Consider the following 13,095-nt stretch of genomic DNA (forward strand, 5'->3'; position numbering starts at 1 on the left):
ACTTTCTCCTGCAGCCTTCAAACACGTCCCACTTTGACTCTGTGAGCTGGAGAACGGTGGAACAAAGAGAGGACATGAGAGGAAGATGAGATTCTCTCTAAGATAAAGACTGCTCAGCAAGTGTCCTTTGATAAACTACTAATTTAAAGCTTACAGGTAACGTTATCATTCATTTTAGAGTTTTAGTCACATATTGGATCTGTACATGATGTTTCATCTTCTAGAAAGTTTTCTGAAAGCAAATGAAATGATAATTCATGTTATTCAAAGTTTATAGTGGACAGTAAGTGCAGCTAAACTGCGTAGTTTGCAGTGTTGTGGTTCAGTTTACAGTGATGAACTCTGTTGGACTGCTGCAGGGCAGACTGTGGGATCCTCGGTCACTGCTAGGTTAGGTCCTGGTAGCAGCAGAGACATTATGAGAGAGAGACATGGAGCTCAACTCTGAGCTGAAACCTCTGACTAAATATTAGAGAGAGAGATGGAGGAAGTATAACTACCAGGGGAGAAGCTGTTAAAATCTGATTTGTGTACAAGAAAACTTTTAGCTGATTTTATCAGATCTGACTGAATATTCTGTGCATGAAGTTTTTATGTCCCGTTGATCTTTGAAATGAAAGTTAATTTAGATAATGCTTCAAAATAACTGTAAGTGCTCCAGTGTGTTTCAATATGGCTGCAAAGTAACAGGACTCACTTCTAGAAGGAGTCATCAGTTTGAATTTAAGCTGATTGTGTTCTTTAGGGACACTTGCAGCCAGAACTCCAGCAGCCATAATGGCAAATGTAACATGGACCTATATATGGTAGGAAGAGGTTACACCACCCAGGAAGCTCCGCCCACACACAGCAACAGGAAACCAGGTGAGTCAAAGACAAACAATGTAAATGGTTTTAAAGGCCCACTTCCAGCTCTGCTGTGAAACATTAACGTAAACGAGCCAAATATACGACAAAAAGCGGCATCACAAGCAAACAGCAGAGCAGGCAGCCTGTTAAGGACCGACTCCCTGTGACAAATATTTAAACTGTTTGTAGTTTGGCTCTGTTTACTCTGTGCTAACAAAGCTTACAGGTGTTTTTACCTGCAGACAGAAGAATTTGGGCTTCAAAACAAAGAATTAAACAGAAATGTTTTGATAATTTGTTCTATGGTTGGATTTTATCATTTATTTTTATGACAATAACATTATTTTTATTCTGTATACACCTGACTGAAGAAGGAGCCACTGTAAACCAACATAAAGACCCATATATGCAGAAATAATAATACTATGATATACCAGGAAACTGGTGTATCATAAATAATACAGTGATATAAATGTTTGTCACTACAAAAAGTAATAATTTAGTTTCTTATGATCATAGAAGCAAAAATCATAACTGAACCGTTGTTCCCAACAGTCAGGCTAAAGTTACAAGATCAAAATAAAAACACATACCTCACAGTAACTGCACTTGTGGAGTCTCTCTCTGCTGTGGATCTGTTGGTGTGCTCTCAGGTGCTTTGGAGCTTTAAAAGTCTTATCACACAGGTCACATTTATGAGGTCTCTCCTCAGTGTGGGTAAACATGTGGGATTGTAACTGTGAGTCTCTTCCAAACTTTTTGCCACACTGATCACAGCTGTACACATCATGTCCAGTGTGAATGCGTAGGTGTGTATTTCTGCTCTCTATCTGACTGAAAGTTTTTCCACAATAGTCACAGCTGTATGCCTTAATTCCAGAGTGGGTAACCTGATGCCTCTTTAAGCCGCTGCTTTCAGTGAAAGCTCTGCCACACTGATCACAGCTGAACGGCTTCTCTCCACTGTGGATGAGTTGGTGTCTTTTTAAGCTTCCAGCCTGGGTAAAAGACTTTCCACACAAGTCACAGCTGAACGCTCTCTCTCCACTGTGGATGAGTTGGTGTCTTTTTAAGCTTCCAGCCAGGCTAAAAGACTTTCCACACAAGTCACAGCTGAACGCTCTCTCTCCACTGTGGATGAGTTGGTGTCTTTTTAAGCTTCCAGCCAGGCTAAAAGACTTTCCACACAAGTCACAGCTGAACGGCTTCTCTCCAGTGTGGATGAGTTGATGATTTTTTAGATTACACTTCTGGGTAAAATCCTTCCCACACTGATCACAGGTGTATTGTTTTCCTCCCTTCCTTCTGTGAGGTTTGTCAGCCTCTTGACTTCTCGCTCCATGTTGGTCCTGCAGTGACAGAGATACAAACAGAGGCAGTGAGTGAAATGCAGTCGTGGAACAAACTTCAAACTCCATTAATATTAGAGTTTTTTTGGGACTTCCGGTGAACCTATGTCGTAGTTGGACGCATAGCAAACCTCTCTCCCACCGCAAGTTTTTACTTCTCACTTAAACTCGTTATTTTGCACCCGCCTCGACAGTGTGCCTACATGAGTGGGAGAAGAATCACAGTGGGTCACAACAAGAAGGTAAAAATGCCTAAAGCTCAAGATAAAAGTCATTCATCTACGGAAGCTAACATTCACCCAGACCAAGTTAGCAACAGCGGGGTGTGCCGCGGGCCCTCCGGAGCTAGCATGGACCCCCATCGGTGTTTTAAACGCTATAAAGGAACTAAAAGCGGATCTCAAGGGCGACAATGAAGGATTAAAACAGAACATTGAACATTTGGGGCAAGAGATCAATGTAAAACTAGACAATATTACGAAGGAAATGCATAATCTTTCGCAGCGCCTGGACGAAACTGAGTCTCGCATTAATCAGGTGGAGACCTGGGCAGAGGCAGCAAGTGAGGCACTGCATATCTGTCTTGAGCAACAAAGTCGACTACAGATCAAAATAACGGATTTAGAATCCCGATCTCGCAGAAATAATATCCACATCTTTGGGATCCCAGAAGGGGAGGAGGGAGGCTCGGCAGTGCAGTATGTGGAGAAGTTTTTGAAGGGCCAGTTGCAACTATCAGAGAATTTTGACCTCAAGATTCAACATGCGCACCGTTCACTGGCGAATAACCCCCCCCCCCCCCCCCCCCCCCGAGACCTTTTATCATCAACTTCCTGGAATACACAACGAAAGAGATGATCCTGAGAGAGGCGTGGAAAAAGGGAAAAATCCAGGTGGGCCCCAGTAGAATTTTCTTCGATCATGACTACGCGTCCGAAGTTGTCAAGAGCCGCAAGGAGTATACACCTATAAAGAAAATACTCAAGGGCAAAGGCATACGTTTCCAAACACCGTACACCTATATGAAGATTCACTGGGAGACCGGCGTGCGTACGTACGCTTGTGCGCGGGACGCCTATAAGGATTTGAAGACACGCGGGATTCAAGTGGAGGAGCCACCTGTGGATGAGGAGCAGGTCAGCCCACAGTCGCGGCTTCAGGATCTTCTGGGCTGGCGCCCGGTACAGGCTCGCGGACCCTCCGGCTCTGCGGCTCGCAGGGCGAAGGCCAGGCTGCAGGAATTCCAGAGACAACCAACTAAATAAGAACAGGCATTTATACCAGATCATGTCATTTATTCACTGATCCACATCTTAAACATCTGTTAGGTGGGAGAAGAGAGTTTTCTTTTTCTGTGCTCCCTTTTGTCTGTTACATTCGATAGTTGAATACGTTGGCTTTTTTTTCCTCCCAGCCATCCTTTTAGGGCCCTCTCACCCAGAGAGGCACTACCCTCGACTTACCAACGGGGTCTCAAATGAGAAGCAAGCAGCTTCTCCTGGCCTGGAAGCTAGTTCTGTTGGGTTTATACATGTTAATGTTACTGTTCTTTCTATGTTGTTTAGGGGCACTGAAACAAAATTTAGTTTCACCTATTACAATGGTAAATAATCTAAAAATTGCTTCTTTGAATGTGAATGGCCTAAGTAACCCAGTAAAAAGAAAAAGGGTCTTAACAAAAATGAAAAAAGATGGAGCACAAATAGTCTTTCTACAGGAGACACACATGTCCAAGCAGGAGCATAACAAACTTAAATCGTTTGGCTACTTAAATACATTTTATAGCTCCTGTAGAAACAGCAGGAAAAGAGGGGTAGCTACCCTTATCTCTAATGCTTTACATTTTGAGCTGATTACTCAAAAAGGGGATAAGGAGGGTAGGTTTAATATTGTGAAGGGAAGAATTGATGGTGCTGTGGTCACGTTTGTCAATGTTTACGTCCCACCTGAGAGCGACAGAAAATTCATTAAACTGCTATTTAATACAATAGTTTCAATAAGTGAGGGAGTGCTCATCTGTGCAGGTGATTGAACACAATTTTGAATCATACTTTGGATACAACAAGCTCTAAAAGACAAAAATTTGGCAGATCAATCCATCCATCCATCCATCCATCCATTTTCTTCCGCTTATCCGGGGCCGGGTCGCGGGGGCAGAAGCCTAAGCAGAGAAGCCCAAGCTTCCCTCTCCCCAGCCACCTCCTCCAGCTCATCCGGAGGGACCCCAAGGCGTTCCCAGGCCAGCCGAGATACAAAAAGATTTGGCAGATCAAAAGACCTTAATTTTTTTATAAATGAGACTGGGATGTTTGAAGTCTGGAGGTCTCTCCACCCTAAAGTGAAGGACTTTACTCACTATTCTTTGACCCATCAAGTTCACTCTAGGATCGATTTTTTTCTGATGAACATCTTGGATAGAAATAGAGTGACGGAGTGTTCAATTGGAACGTCCGATATATCGGACCATAACATTATCTACTTATCTATTCAAATATTTGCTGAACCCAGAGTCACACTGTGGCGACTAAACCTAGGCATACTTAATAAGGAAAGCACGACAAAGGAAATCAAGAAGGAAATAGTGGACTGCATTAAAGACAACAAAGATGGACAGGTAAATCCAATAATGGTTTGGGATGCAGTTAAAGCAGTAATGAGAAGGAAATTAATTTCAAGGACGGCATACCTAAAGAAGAAGAAAAGAGCAGAATATGACGACCTAGAAAAATCCCTTAGGAATCTGGAACTAGAACAGCAACAATGCAGCAACAATCAAGACCTGGCCAACCAAATTAAAGTACTTAAAAAGAGGATTAATGATGACCTTCAGGAGGAATTAGAGAAAAAAATGAGATTTTCAAAACAAACCTTTTACGAATCGGGTCCGAGAGCTGCAAAAATATTGGCAAGACGTCTCCGGAAGCAGCAGTTAAGGCACTCAGTAACAAAAATTAGAGACCCGCTAACGAATAATCTTACATACGATACCAAACAAATCCGTCAGACTTTTGAAAACTATTATAAAACATTATATGCCTTCTCCACATTAGCAGATGAAAAGGACATTTCTCAGTACCTGGCATCATTGGATTTGCCATCCTTAGGCTCAAATCAAACCGAAGCTCTAACTACCCCTATTACAAAAAAAGAATTGGATGTTGCAATTGGTAATTTGAAATCGAATAAGTGCCCAGGTGGCGACGGGTACCCTAGTGAATGGTATAAAATCTTTAAGGAAGAACTCGCTCCTGTTTTGCTTGACTGGATGAATTGGACTTTAGATAGAGCAGAGATACCACCCTCCTGGAGAGAAGCAGTGATTTCGGTCCTCCCTAAAGAAGGGAAAAACATAGAATACTGCGAATCATACCGCCCAATCTCAATTCTCAATGTGGACTATAAGTTGTTTACCTCCATAATCTCTAAGAAATTGGAGAATCTCCTCCCAGTTTTAATCCACGAGGACCAAACAGGATTCATAAAAGGCAGACAAACACATGATAATATCAGGCGAACGCTGCATGTTATAGATCAGGTCAAAAAGGAAAAGCTTAGTGTGGCACTGCTCAGCCTTGATGCTGAGAAAGCTTTCGATCGGGTCAGCTGGCCCTTCCTATACAGAGTACTGGAGCATTTAGGCTTCAAGGACAAATTCATCAGATGCATACAATCCCTCTACAGCAGCCCGACAGCCAGAATAAAAATTAATGGTCATCTTACTAATAGATTTCAGTTGTTCAGAGGGACCCGACAGGGATGTTGCCTGAGCCCCTCACTCTTTGTTTTATTCATAGAACCTCTGGCTCAGGCTGTCAGACAAAACAAGGAGCTTAAAGGCATCAATATGGGAGGTTCTGACCATGTCATTGACCTCTTTGCAGATGACATCATCACTTACCTCCAGAATCCAGACGCTACACTTCCTAAACTTATGTCAACCTTAAGAGAGTTTGGATCGCTGTCCGGATACCATTTGAATATCACTAAAACCCAGATCCTGACCATCAATTATGTCCCAACTGATCCTATAAGACAGGAATATAACCTTAAGTGGGAATCCAAAAAGTTAAAATACTTGGGAGTAACTATTTCCGACGATCTGGATAATCTGTTTAACCTAAATTTCCACAGGATGGTTAACTCGATACAAAAAGATATATTGCGTTGGACAATGTTTACATTGGACTTTTATGCAAGGATGGAGACAGTGAAGATGAACTTGTTGCCAAGGTTTTTGTATTTTTTTATGGCTCTCCCAATCAAGATTCCAGACTCACAGTTCAATGCTTGGGACAAACTAATATCACGGTTCATCTGGTCAGGTGCTCGACCAAGGATAAAATTTAAGACACTTCAAATTGATAAAGAACATGGTGGCTTTGCCCTCCCTAACTTAAGAGAATATTATTATGCTTCCCAACTGAGATATGCAGTATGTTGGTGCTCGCCAGAATTTGAATCTCGGTGGAAACAAGTTGAGCTGAATCAAGGGCAGTGCCAACCCCAGATACCCCTAGGAGGAAGGATTACTCTAAACAGTTCCGGAAATCCAATCGTAGAAGACACATTGCTAATTTGGAAGGAGGTTGTGAATAAATATATACTGACTAATGTTATTAAACTTCTAATTTGGCCCTCTTTGTACCCCAAATTTTATCCTTCCGGAGTAGACCATACTTTTTCTAAATGGAAAGACCAGGGCCTGACAGCTTTGTGCCAGTACATAGAGGGTAACAACTTTAAATCATTTGAGAAATTGAAAAGTGAATTTAAGTTGGAAAACAGCGATCTGTTCAGGTATTTCCAAGTCAGGCACTTTTATAACACAGAAATTAGACAATGCATTCCATCTGAAAGTATTGACTGTTTAAGAGTATTTACAGATGCCTATAAACATCATCCTGTTAAATCTGTGTCGAAATTGTATAGAGGGCTGCAGAGACAAAACGGAAGCAATAATTGTATGTTAAATCAAAATGGGAAAAGGAACTGAATATTGAGGTGTCTGGGGATGATTGGCTTTCAATGTGCAAGACTCAGCAGACTACAACTAGTTCTAAAAGGTGGAGGGAATTTGGGTGGAAGTTCCTAATTAGATTCTTCATTACACCTCACATTATAAATAGACAGAGGGGGACACAACAACAATGTTGGAGGCAGTGTGGGCATTTGAACGCCAATCATGCTCACATATTTTGGTCTTGTATAAAATTACAGCCTTTTTGGGGTAATATCTCTCAAAGGATCAAGCATATTATGGGGTATGGGATCCCTTTGGACCCTAAGATTTTCCTGTTGGGCCATTTATCTGATGTGGCAATCCCTAAAGATGACCTTTATCTTTTTAAAACTTTGATTGTGGCATGCAAAAAGGCCATCACAAAGTCTTGGCGATAGCCTGAACCACCTCGGACAGAACAGTGGCAAGAAATTGTGGAAGGGATTCATGATATGGAAAAGTTGACACACACCCTGTGGTTAAGAGGTCATTTGTACAACAAACGCTGGGCAAAATGGTTAGCCTACAAACTAAAAGAAGCATGAAGATTTTCTATTAAGCATTTTGGTGTGACAGCTTGACAGCCCCCCCACCCCCCCCTTTGTTTTTGGGTTGTTTTTTGCTGTTTGTTTTTGGCTTCTGTTTCCTTTTTGTGTTCTCTTAATCTTAGTTAAACTCTATCCATTCCTATTGCTGTTGTACCTTATTAAAATTACTAAATAAAGAGTTTAAAAAAAAAATATTAGAGTTTTTTTGGAGCCTCCAAAGATCTACTAGGTCTATTACCTCCACCTACTGGTGAAAGTAGCACATTACATGCAGCCATGTACAAGGGAAAAGAAGAGGAAACATAAATTTATGTAAAATGATTTCAAAGCATTAATTGGACATCCTGGTTATAAAGAATCATAACATGTCAAAATGCCAAAGGATGGGACAACACTGCAAATGGATGAAAGCCATCCTGGAAACTTGTTTTATCTGTGAGCTAACAGACACATCCTGGTCAAAGATGAATCCAAGATTCCTCACAGGACTACTGCAGGCCACATGAAGGCCATAAAAGGACAGCAAACACACACTTTTTCAAGTACTGTATGCATATATTTTCTAACAAATAACAAAGCAAATATGAGCTCTCTCTCACTGAGTTTCTGATCACACTGACAGACAAACTCCACAGTGTTGAGCTGCAGTTTGTGATGTAGTTGTTGTTCTGCTCTGCAGCCTCTGTGAGTTTGGTGTAGCAGCACATGAAGCAGCTCTCCACCTTCTGCAGCTTCTGCTCAGAGTGACCCTGAAGCTTGAAGCAGATCTTCAGAGCAGAACAAGGACTACTGCCACCAGCTGCAGTCCAACACAGTGGAGTTGGAGTGGGTTGAACCACGGGATGAGAGACTCTGGGGATCACCACAACAGCAACATCAACAGCTACTGGGACAGCATTTCCAAACCAGTAAGAACTGGAATCAAACTGGTTGGAAAACAATGAGATCTAATGAGGAGAGAGTGGAAAAGTGCTATGAAAATATGAAATGTGTAATTATAACAGTGATGAAAATGACATTATAGATCAAATACTGCTCAATGAAAATGATGTATTGTGTGATAAACTGTGGGTTTGATCTGAATCTTGATTATTAATGTCTTTGTTTCAGTGTCCTGTTAAAATGTGACCTTTTTATTTGGTCTGGTTGTAACTTCAGTGCTAACTGGGACCATAATAAACCAAACCAGCAGCAGCTGATGAAGTCACACAGTTTCAATAATAGTGTAACACTGAGATTTTTCTCACCTGTTGTGTTGAACTCATTGTTTCCTCTGTAGAGGCTGAAAATGTTCCTCTGCTGCTCCGTCAGACTCTCCTCCTCCTGATGATCAGCTGCAGGAGAACAGATCTTTATTAGAAGCTACCACACTGCACTGTTTGGGGGGATGAGCCCTTTAAGGCTGATTTGGATTTAGACACTTCAACAGTGAGGCTGGAAAAGGAGGAAGTGTTTCAGAGTGGAGACAGAGGCAGTTTCAAAGTTCAGCTTTAGTAAAGCAGTGAGAGGCTAAACAGGTGAACTGAAAGAAAGTCAGCGACTCTGCTTCTGTCTGGAAAGTTCTCAGTGACCCAACCACAAGCCTAAAGCCCCCCCACTGCACCAGCAGTTCACACCTCACCAACAGCCTGAACAGCTTCTCCTGTAGCTTCAACAATGGGACAGACCTGTTACTCGCCCACCCCAGTCCCACCACCTCCACCATTCATACTACAACAGGGACCTGCTCACCACCTCACAAGTCTCTCCACCCCCCATGACGCCTCTCTCCATAGTTGAGAGAGATGTAGATACTCTTTCAGAGACAGAACCCCCACAAAGCAGCTGGACCAGACTCAGTGTCTCCATCATCTACCACACAGTGGATCCCAGTAGAAAGCAAATATAGAAACAGGAGAACATCTGAATTCACTCTGTGCTAAACATTCATTTGATAGAAGGAACAATTGTAATCATAGTCAGATCTACCTGAGCTTTAATGATGGGCCTTTGAACTCACACTTTCAACACTTTTTACCAGCTTTCCTTCCTGGCTTTGACTGCTGCAGCTGTGTTTGACACTGGAAGACATTTTTAAATTCTTCTTCACTCTTCATGATTATAGTTTATTCTTTTGGGGGAAATGCAGCTTTAAACCTTCAAATGTTCAAGTCAACCCAACAATACACAAGAAAAATCAATCTGATTGATCACAAGTGGACAAACTTCTGGCTTCTGTAGACAAAATAAAATCCAACATTTAATCCACAACATGATTAAAACATTCTTCTTGTCCCAAATCAGCAAGAGCTGCACATGAAGCACCACAATATGTTTTTATCCTCAGTGATTTCAGATATGAACTCTGTTTACTTTCATCAGTGTTTGTTAACATCTTCCTCTGCATTAGTTTATAGCAGCGACTCATTCAAAGGAGACTTTTTAGGAGTTCACTTCCTCTCATGTGTTCATCCTCAGCAGTTTTCTATTAAGCTGCTAAAGTTAGCTCGATGCTTACCTTTAGCTGAGCCCACAGACAGAGATTAACGCTGTTCTCAGGTCAGATCCAGGAGATCAGGGTGCGCGGATCGATCCAAGTATCAATAGTTGGTAGTGATGTTGGGTCGATGCTTTAGTTTGTTTCTCCTCTAAGTTCACTTCTTTTCCTCCAGGAAAAAGCAGCTCTCTCTGCTCTCCGACCACGCAGCCGCAGTTTGCTCCGCCCCCTTCTTCCTGCTCTGCTGTGGTTTGTTGCTGCGCGGTCACGTGACTCCGCGGCGCTCACAAAATATGTGCCCATCTATAAGTTTCAATGTTTTCCTTAAAGTAGTTTTTCATCTATTAGCAGAACATTAATATTGATACCAACCATCTGTCTCACCTGCTTCATTTATATAATGCAGTCAATCAGGTCACAGTGTGAAAATCTGCACACTGGTTTCACATAATAACAGGACACGTGATCTGAGCACTGCTGTGGGTGAACTGGGGTGGGGGGGTTGCTATATGTGTGCAGCCATTTAGATAATAAGGACATCTAGTGGTTGAGTGGGAGAACTGCAGCAGGTGGAGGTGTTTCCATCCATCCTGCTGCCTTCCTGTATTGGACAATGATGAATATTGCATTATGATCAGAGAAATGATTGAGAGTGTTGGAAATGATGATTGAGGTGAAGATGACATCAATCAATGGAAACTTGTTAAACATCAGTTTTTGATTTTGCGTATTGTGCGATCTTGTCTCTGTTTTCTAAGTTGTGTTGCCAATATTTTAATGGGTTTATCACCAAACTCAAAGTGTTTCTGCTTGATATACAGGAAAGCATTAGAGATTTTTGCTGAAAGTAACTTATTATATTCATATTTTAAAGACATTATTTTTTATACTAGATGGTGTTGGAGCGTTCTCTTCATCCAAATCTTTCATTGATCTAATTCAGAGAGTCTGGCTCTATTTCTCTTTTTCCAGCTGGTTCAAAAGCAATGATAACACCTCTTACAAAGGCTTTAACCCTTTGATGCAAAACATGGGTCAAAAGTGACCTGGCTGAGTTTTTATCTTCTATATCTTTGCAATAAATTAATTTCATCATTCAGTGTTCAAGGTATTCCTCAATGAACTTGTTTTTGATCATCATCCATCCTTAATTTATTTTGTACTTTGTTACTTTTTGCATAAAAACCCTTTTTGTTATCACTACCCTTCTAATGCACAAAATGGGTCAAAAACGACCTGCATTCATTTTCCAGGTTACTTCATGTATGGCTGAGTGTTTCTATGATATACTTTTGAAATCAATTCATTTCATCATTTACTTTTCCAAATATGCAGTAAATATCTTGTTTTTGTTTAGCACAAATCATCATTTTTATTTTTCCTTTTTTAAGTTATGAACAAGCACAGCTTTTCTAATTCTACATCAAGTTCACGCACATGGGTCAGAAACGACCTGCATGCATTTACTACAGCGTTTGGTGGGAACTGTGAATTGTGCTTGTGTCAGATATTTCACAGCTCAGCACAGCACGCTTTGCCCATCTAATACATGTAAGTATTGATTTTCAATTGTTCGATTGACTGAATTTGGATCCCATGGCAGCGTGACCGTGGTGAGCTCTGTGCAGAAGAAGGAAAGGCTGCTGTCCTACTGAGCACCATGATGACAAAGCAGCGGATAACAGCAGTCAGAAGAAGAAACCAGAAGTGATCCAGGACTACAATAAAACAATGTGAACACAATGGATCACATGGTTAGCAGCTACACATGTCTGTGGAGAACCAGGAGGTGGCCCACGGTTCTCTGGTACAATATGCTGGATGTTGCTCACTCAGTGCCTATGTAGCAAGTTAATTTAGATGAACGTTCTCAAAACTCCACAGTGAAAGTCAGTTCATGTTTATATATATATATATATATATATATATATATATATATATATATATATATATATATATATATATATATATATATATATATATATATATGTTTTTTTAAGTAAATATATTTCTTTGTATCAAGCCGTTAATGTTGTCTTGGCTTTTTACTATGGTTCCTTATTGTGGTTCCTTATCGCCACCTGTTGCTTGGGGACATTAAATGGCGTGACACACCCCAGCTACATGTGTCACAGCTGCCCTGTCTCTCGCTCAGAGGAGACAAGCAGCTTGTGATGGTAAGATGTGTTCCTCCACTCACTGCTGGTAAACTAAGCTAGCAGCTGAAAAGACTGTGTTAATAGACTTTGAAAATATGTAATTACTGCAATAAGCATTATAAAGATGATGTTAATAGGGTTGTATCTGTTTCCAGCCTGTGAAATAATAGATTTTAAATCATCTGTGTTTCTTTCATCCACGTCTTACAGAGAGTGTAGCCTGGCTGTGTACACCAAACTAATGCCCCTCGTTCCCCATTTTAAAGGTGCGTTTTGATTATCTGTTTTATTCATTTTATTTTTGTAACATATTTGGTCACTCAGTAATTTTGTGTTGTCAATTCTCTTTGAGTGTATATATTTTTATTGGACTACCCATGTTTTGGTTTTCTATGTACACTGTTGGCTGCTGCGTTTCTCGCTCAGAGGAGACAAGCAGCTTGTGATGAGAGTGTAGCCTGGCTGTGTACACCAAACTAATGCCCCTCATTCCCCACTTTAAAGGGGGGATTCAAATAAAAGCTGTGGTGACCAGAGCAAGTGTCCTCGTCTCATTAGCGACCGATTCAGAGCTGCTACATAAAACTGGTGCCGTGACCCGGATATCCAGATCAGCCGCCGCCGATCGCCGAGGTTCTGCTGTGTGCTTGTGACACCCGGAGTTCAAGTTGGTGGACAAATGGATCCTGTTAGCCTCTGAGTTGGCTGCAAATTG

The 13,095-nt window shown here is 41.3% G+C and overlaps 1 protein-coding gene across 1 annotated transcript in view; it reads left to right on the forward strand.

The window, feature by feature from the left end:
* Positions 1-13,095, forward strand: part of LOC115776948 (NLR family CARD domain-containing protein 3-like) — a 507,515-nt gene that overhangs the window by 363,452 nt on the left and 130,968 nt on the right. The gene's annotated exons all lie outside the window — the stretch shown is intronic.

The sequence above is a fragment of the Archocentrus centrarchus genome, unplaced genomic scaffold (assembly GCF_007364275.1).
Source record: "Archocentrus centrarchus isolate MPI-CPG fArcCen1 unplaced genomic scaffold, fArcCen1 scaffold_41_ctg1, whole genome shotgun sequence".
Classification (NCBI taxonomy): domain Eukaryota; kingdom Metazoa; phylum Chordata; class Actinopteri; order Cichliformes; family Cichlidae; genus Archocentrus; species Archocentrus centrarchus.